Below are 8,295 nucleotides of genomic sequence, written 5' to 3' on the forward strand. Positions count from 1 at the left end.
TGGTGAAAACACTCTCCAGCAAAGCTGTCCCAACGCCTGAATGGGCTCCAGACTCTCGGAGCAGCTCCAGAAAGATTTCTAGGTATGATTCATTTTATTTCCAGGAGCCATACTCTAGACACAGCCCTAGAATTCCCCTTCCTGACTGATCTCACCCTGTGCTGACAGGTGACCTGGTATCCTCCTACTTCCCCCCTAAAATGACTCCATACCCCCATCTCACCCCTTCTTCCAGGGCTCTCTCTTGAGTGCATGTTATGTGACTTTCCTGGACAGCTGCTGAGGAGAGGACACACCACTGTGACTAACAGCGGTGCCCCAGATGGGGGCTGTTCACTCTGCACTGCACGGGAGTGTCTCTTGTGTCTTGTGCTTCTGGAAGTCATAATCTGATCTTGATGAAAGAAAGTGGCATGTTTCCACTCACTCCTGTTGGAACAGGACAGGGGGGGTGGTGAGAATTGGATGTCCTATTTGTCCTTCTCTGAATAAAGAACTCCAGGAGTCCAAACCCCACTCCTTTGCTGAGTGGCTATAAGCACGTTACTTAACTCTCTGAGTCTCAGTGTCTTTGTTTCTGATGTAGGGATAATTCTCCCACGTAAGAATGTCGTGGGGAGGTAAATAAAATGGTACGTGTGATGGTGATAATACAATTTACAAATAATACAATACCATTTATTTCTTCATATATTGTAAAGCTTGAGCCCAAAAGTCATAGCACCTGACAAAGAGTAGGTGCTCAATAAATGGTTTTGTTTTTGTTTTTGTCTTAGTTTCCTATAAAGATGGTAGTCTCACCCCCTAAACCAAAACTTCATTTTAAACTTCATTTTGGGCTTTATTTTTTCATCCTGGAGCTCTCCAGATGTTCTCCCTCAGACACTCCCAGATGTTCCATTTAAATAGCCACCATGTCGATTCTGCCCTAAGTACTTTTCCATTGCATCACTGTGATGGCTGATCTTATATATCGATGTGACTAGACAGAGAAACACCCAGATACCGGATAAAATATTCTTCCTTGGTGTGTCTGCGAGGGTATTTCCCAAAGAGATGAGTATGGGTAGACCAAGTGAAGGAGATCACCGTCCTCCTCCCCCATGTGGGTGGGTATTGTCTAATCTGTTGAGGGCCCAAATAGAACAAAAAAGCAGAGGAAGGAAGAAACTGTTCTCTGCCTCAGCTAGGATGTCTATCTTCTGCCTTTGGGCATCACAGTTCTCATTCTCAACTCATCCTGGGACTTAGAACCATCACATATCCCAACACCTTTCCTTAGGCCTTTGGACTTGGACTGAATTAAATCATTGGCTTTCCTGGTTCTCCAGCTTATAGACAGCAGAGGATGAGACTTCGCAGCCTCCATAATCCTATCAACATACATATATATGTATATATACATGTATATATCTTCTATTGATATTGTTTCTCTGGAACCCACTTCACATGCCAGCAGCAAGTGTGGCCCCCAGATGACCAGCACTTCTGCCTAACGGGCTACAGATTTGGGGGGGGTACCCACGATACCCCCGACCTTGGTTCAATAATATACTAGAACAATTCACAGAACTTGAGAAAGTGCTCCACTATTCTAGATTATCATAGAAAACAGGAATCAAGGGGCGCCTGAGTGGCTCAGTGGGTTAAAGCCTCTGTCTTCAGCTCAGGTCATGATCTCAGGGTCCTGGGATGGGGTCCCCCAACGGCCTCTCTGCTCGGCGGGGAGCCTGCTTCCTCCTCTCTCTCTGCCTGACTCTCTGCCTACTTGTGATCTCTCTCTCTCTGTCAAATAAATAAATAAAGTCTTTAAAAAAAAAAAAGAAAGAAAATACAAATCAACAGTGAGATGAAGAGGCACAGAGGGTGAGATGTGAAATGATCCCAAGAGTGGGAGCCTTTCGGGCCAAGGGGCATGCCCCCCTTCTGGCATGGAGATGTGCTCCCCTCCCTGGAAGCTTGTCCAACACCATGGTCCAGGGGTTCTGCGGAGGTTTTATTCTGTCCGCATGGTTGATTCAATCACTGGTCATTGGGGACTGACCTCCATCTCAGGCCCCCGTGCCTTCCCGGGCAGTGGGGGAGCAGGGCCGAAAGTTCTAAGCCTCTCATGGTGTGGCGGCCTTTTCTGTTGACCAGCTCCCAACCTGAAGCTAGCTCGCCCCCACAGGGCTCATCTCATTGGCAGACAAAAGATAATCATTTCTAAAGGTCCCAGGAGAGCTGTACCAGGTGTACACTTTGACAGTATCCCAGGAAGCAAGTGTCCTTGTGAGATCCTGGTTCTAACCTAGGACATGCCTGGAGCTTTCCACTCCTCACAGGTACTCGTGCACCCTTAGTGTGAACTTTGGCGCTCCTTGGGACAGAATCCAGATCTAATTTATCCTGGCCTTCCTGTAACACCTTCACCATGCCTTACACACTGTTGTCAGAAAATGTTGTGGAAAGACTATTTCGTATTTTGAAATCGCTTACACAGCTGGGCAGAACTGTGAAGTGGCTGACTTCTTTTCTCTAATTTCCATTCTGCACCCCCACCCCCAAAACTGGGTGCACAAACGGCGCGATTCTCTGGCATGAGGACGAGGGCAAAGGGCTTCTATACGCAGCTGGAGAACAGGCAGGTGCGGCTGTCCCTCCAGCCGGTTCCGTCGGGGGCCAGAGAGACACAGCAGCTCGGTGCCTCGAGTGGTTCCATTCTTTCCAGCTTTTCTGCCCGATCAAGTTAAAGAGTCCCTAAGAGTAAATAAATGTGGCAAAGATAAAACAAATATTTTTTTCCAATCGGATTGGTTCGTTCCTTGTGGGTTCAGATGAGGGAGAACCAGAATGTTTTGATTAAAGCAGCTGTTGCCATGAAATTATTTGCTTGTTTACTAGTGGGCTGTCTTACTTCTTGTCATTATTTCCCAAAGTGGGAATTCTTGGTATTATTGAGTGTACAGCTCGGAATAGGAAAATGACAAGGTTCCTTAACCTATGTTCCGACCATGTTACAAAGTGTAAAAACACTGACTCCAAGGCAAATCCCAGGCTACGTGATCGCAGAGTAGGGAAAAAAGAGAGGCACACAGCTCTCTGTGACCCGTGTACGCGTCTTTCCTGATTGTGTGTTTCTGACAACTTAGTTTTCCACTTTCCTTTCTTTTTACATATCATATGTGCATCTCCCCCAGAGGCTACCATGACTTGGCTTCCCGTAGGAGGAGACGCGGTGTTGCTCTGGTGATTTGCACAGTATGGTTGGCCATGGTTCAGCCTAAAAGGTCTTCATGGTCCCACGAGAAGCCACAGACTGGATGGTGGTGGTGGTTTTGTTATTCACCATCCAGAGCCATGGGGACCCTGGACGGCTGCAAACACTGATGTTGACAGAAAACATTTATTGGATCTGCCGGGCATTGTTCTAGGGCTTTGGGTGTATTAACTGATTAACGCCTCATCACAACTCTGTGAGGGAGGTAACTTCAACATTATCATCTTACACACGAAAAAGCTGGGCCTGGTAGATGTTAAATAACTTGCCTAAGCAGAGAAGTTTGAAGTGACAGAGCCAACTTGGACCCCCCATATTGTGGCTCTAGACCCAAGGGTTACAAATCACTACACATACTGCCTAGTAGTGTTAGTCCTAATAGCGACCAATCACATTTGAGTCTTAGTCGTAGGCCAGCCACAATGCTTAGTCATAGGTATTAACATCAATCCTCATAAAATCTTGATCAGATAGGTAGGTATCATCCTCTTTTTACTGAGGCACAGAGAGGTTAAGTAACTCGCCCAGGGTTACCCAACCAGGAAGGGAAGGAACCAGGTTTCATCTGCTCTGGTCTATTTGTTTGCCTGCCCGGCCTTAATTCCCCCATGCCACGAGGCCTGTTCCTGGTTTCTCAGGATTAGGATATAGACCCTTCTGGAGTGTTATTCTACCCGCCACCAGAAACCTCCCCTTCTCACTCTTGGATCACATATTCTGGGGGAGTCCCACTCAATAACCCTGGCTCAAAGGACGAGTTTGGGACTTCACTGGAATTCCTGGGAAAAAGCGGCCCCCTCATCCCCCAAATTGCTGACTGCAGCTCAACTGCCCTGACGATGGCAGGGCCGCTCCCTGAGCTCTCGGAGCCCTTTCTGTAGGGGCTGTTCGAGATTCCAACGATCCTCCCTGCTGCCAGGAGGTAGCTGCTGGCCTCACCTTCGCCAGAACGTGGGGTCCTAAAAGACGAGGTCTCTTCTTCCTTCTGCTTCTTCCAGGGAGCTACTCTCTGGAACTTACAATCTCCAAAACACAGAGACCGCTAGAATAAGATCTCTTTCATGCTACCCAGCTTAGCCCTGCTCAGTACTTTGTTTAGTCCTTGCTGGCTTGATCTGAGCATCAGGATTGAACACCAATGTTCAGCATTTTGACTCCTCTCTAGCCTCCTCTTTGTCTTCCTCAGCATCCCAAAAGTTAAAAAAGAAAAAAAAAAAATGCAGGAAAATATCTGTTTGCTAGGATCCTCCTGAAGGGCTTGTTATTATTAGTTGGGCTTCTGCTGTGTGAACGCTGTCGAACAATGACTCCAAAATCTCTGTGGCATATCGGAAGCATTTCTTTTTCTTCCTCCCAGGTCTGTGGGGCTGCCAGGACAGCTCTGTGTTGGGCTACAGATTGGGATCGGGTCCACTCCACATTTCTCTCATTTTCCTTGGACCAGAAGGTGCCCGGGACAGTTCTCCTCATGGTGGAGAGCCAGACAAGGGGCCAAGCCAAACTACAGGAGCATGTTTAAAGTCTCTGCTCAGCTCATGTCCACTCATGTATCCCATTGGCCAAAGCAAGTCATATGCCAAGTCCGACACTGGTGGATGGGGGACATATACTTTGATCCCTCCAGTGGGGGGCACTGTAGAGCAACATGGCAAAGACTGGATGCATTCCAAGGGAGGGGCGAGAATTGGACTAATCCAGTCCTATCACCGACACCCTCCCTTTTGATAGAGAAAAGTACATTAAAAAGGTTATTTCCAGGATTTCTGCAAAAATTTTCTGAAAGCTTTTTCCAGAAGTTACCAGGATTAGTAAGATTTCTTTCTAAATTTATGGTCCCAGAGAGCAAGGATTAGTGCTCAGAATGGCAACCCTTAGACCTATAGATTCCAAGATGATCCCAAATCCAATTATAATAACCATGTTCTTTCATTCATTCAACAATGTTTATCGGGTCCTGTTACAGTTCTAGGTTGCAAAGGTAAACCCGTGAACTAACCCCTCCTACGTTCATTGTGTTTACTCGGTGCCATACTTCCTGTTATTTGCCCACAGGGCAGATGACTTGCATGTACAGCTGTTAAGGGGAAATCAGACGCAGACACAGGTAACAGAGTGTGCCATCGATAACGTGGGGTGGGGAGCCACACGCAAATCCCAGCAGTCAGCAGCAACTCCACGCAACCCAATCTCTCCCTTTCAAGGAAACAAATCAGAATGCAAGAGAGTTAAGAGCGATACTGTCGGAGAGCTCATTTTAAACCCACCCTGCATTGTAAAGATAATAAATCTTTCACAACTTGGCTACTTTAGATATTGATCCTGTCTCTACAGCGACAAAAAGACAGAGATCCACTTCAGAAAGGTTTTCAACTGTAAAGACTGAAGTTAAAGAGCAAATCGAGTTTCTGGTTAACATCTCCCAGGGGCTCTGCAAGTATTGCAAGAAATGCCACTCTGGGACAGCTCCAGCGGAACTCCAGCCCCATCCTTCGAGAGGGCTGCTTCCTCTGCTGCTGCTCAGAGGAGTGGAAAGATGTCAGATGATTGATCTGCTTGAAAGACCGGAACAGGTGTAGTTCATCCTTAAGCAGCAGGGATCCTGCCCCAGGAGGGAACCAGCCCATTTTCTCATGGGCTGGCTTTACAAAGATGTGTGCCCTTGGGCCCAAGACCCTGACTCACCGCCCCCCACCCCCAACCAGACTCTGTTTCCAAGCAAGCCCAGCTGGAGTAAGCGTGTTAACACCATGCACAGATGCCTCCCTGAGACACAAGGCACGACCGGCTCTGTCACACTTGTTCCCCCAGGTTCCGGACATGTAGTTCTCAGACCTTAGCGGGCATCAGGACCACCTGGAGGCCTTCTTAACCACAGACGTGAGGGCTCCACACTAGAGTTTGGGACTCATTAGGGCTGGGGTGGTTCCTCAAATATCACTTCTCTAGTAAGTTCCCAGACCCTGGATGCTGTCCGTCTGGGTACCAGCCTTTGGGAAGTACTGCTTTAGGGCATTGCCTCTGGTCCCGCCCTGAGCTCTGAGCAGGGCTGTCTTCAGAGCTAAGAATGTTCCCAAACAGACCCTAGTTCTCCCGCTTCTGACCTGCCCGACTTCAATTTCCCTCAATTCCCATTCACTCCTCAACTCCCTCTGCTAGTCCCCGTGCCCCCCACTCCACGGAAAGTGTTCTTGCCAAAGTGGAAAAATGATACGCCTGCTGCCAAATTTCACAGACAGGGGACATCATGCTTGGGCGTCTCACTGGTTGTGTCACAAGTCAGCGCGTCCAAATTGAACCCAGCACCTTCCTCCCCACAGTGTTCGTGTGGTGTTTGACCCCGCTCTGATGCTTCGGTTCCTTTCCTTCTGGTGAGCATTCCTCTTCGTCACAGCAGCTGCCCCTCCCAGTTAGCACAGTTCAGCTGTGACTTCCAAGTCAACCCTCCTGACACCTAGATTTGGGACTCCTGGCCTCCACAACTGTGACGCAACACATTTCTGTTGTTTGAAGCACCCCTCCCTCTCCCCTCAGCTTGTGGTAATTTGTTATAGCAGCCATAGGAAACTAATACATCCTGCTTCCATTCTAACAGGGCGATGGGGGGATGGGGGGGACCCCTGCTTAGGAGATTTCACCTAAGACATAGAAAGTAGGAAATTGTAAAAATTTCTCGGGGCAGGGGGCGCCTGGGTGGCTCAGTGGATTAAGCCGCTGCCTTCAGCTCAGGTCATGATCTCAGGGTCCTGGGATCAAGCCCTGCATCGGGCTCTCTGCTCTGCAGGGAGCCTGCTTCCTCCTCTCTCTCTGCCTGCCTCTCTGCCTACTTGTGATCTCTCTCTCTCTGTCAAATAAATAAATAAAATCTTTAAAAAAAAAAATTTCTCGGGGCAGGTCTGGTCTTGAAAAAGAGTCCATTCGCCAGCCTATCCAGTATGAAGATAGTCGCCATTTTGGCACAGACTCTTAAGTAGGACGATCTGTCTCTTAGACCAGTCCTATTTATCTGGTACCTTGAAGTTGTAGGGCATTCTCTCTCTGGTAGATAGGAGACAGGCTTTCTTTGTAGAATAAATTTTAAGAAAAATTTCTAATTTCACTGAATATCTCCTTTCCCAGAAAGTTTAAGATTAATTTTCTTTGTAATTTCTGATAGTAAGTACTGATAACAAATTTCCTTACCAGATTTGTAACCCCAATGCTGTCATAGAACTTCCATTGCTGTGGGAAATGGTTCTGCTACATGGCTGTGACGACATCAGCCTCTACGAGGGAGAGAAGAGAAACAACAGGAAATTTGGGTGTTAACTGATAGATGAAGGAGGAACTGGTTTTTAAGTAAGTTCCCTTAACTAAGGAACATTTTCAATTACTTGGCTTCATTTATTCAACCTATTTGTTTACATTAAATCACTTGAAGTATAAGTCCCTAGTCAGAAAATCAGGGCATAGATTGCAGAACCCATCACTTTGGGGCCCTAGGACATACCTCATGTCAGGCATGAGCAGAGGGGCTAAGAAAGACCCAGACACAGGGCAAGGAGATAACTTTTTTTAAAGATTTAATTAATTTATTTATTTTTCAGAGAGAGAGAGAGAGAGCACAAGTAGGGGGAGCCGCAGAAGCAGAGGGAGAAGCAGGCTCCCCACCGAGCAAGGAGCCCCATGCAGGACTCAATCCTGAGCCAATGACCTGAGCCAAAGGCAGACACTCAACCAACTGAGCCACCCAGGAGACAAGGAGATAATTGGAAGGAAGGAAGGAAGGAAAAGAGAGAGAGAGAAAGAAAGAAAAGACAGAGAAAGAGAGAGGGAGGGAGAGAGGATGAAAAGAAGGAAAGAAGGAAGAAAAGAGAAGAGAAAAGAAATACAGGTGGCTAATGAACAGTTGAATGAGGTGACTTCACTAGTTATATCAGTCAGTTTGCCAGAAAAACAAAATCAGTAGGATATGTACATATTTAGGAATTGGAATTTTATTTTAAGGCATTAGCTCATGTGGGTACAGGCAGTCTAAAACATGCAGGGCTGGACAGCAG

The sequence above is a fragment of the Meles meles genome, chromosome 7 (genome assembly GCF_922984935.1).
Source record: "Meles meles chromosome 7, mMelMel3.1 paternal haplotype, whole genome shotgun sequence".
NCBI lineage: Eukaryota > Metazoa > Chordata > Mammalia > Carnivora > Mustelidae > Meles > Meles meles.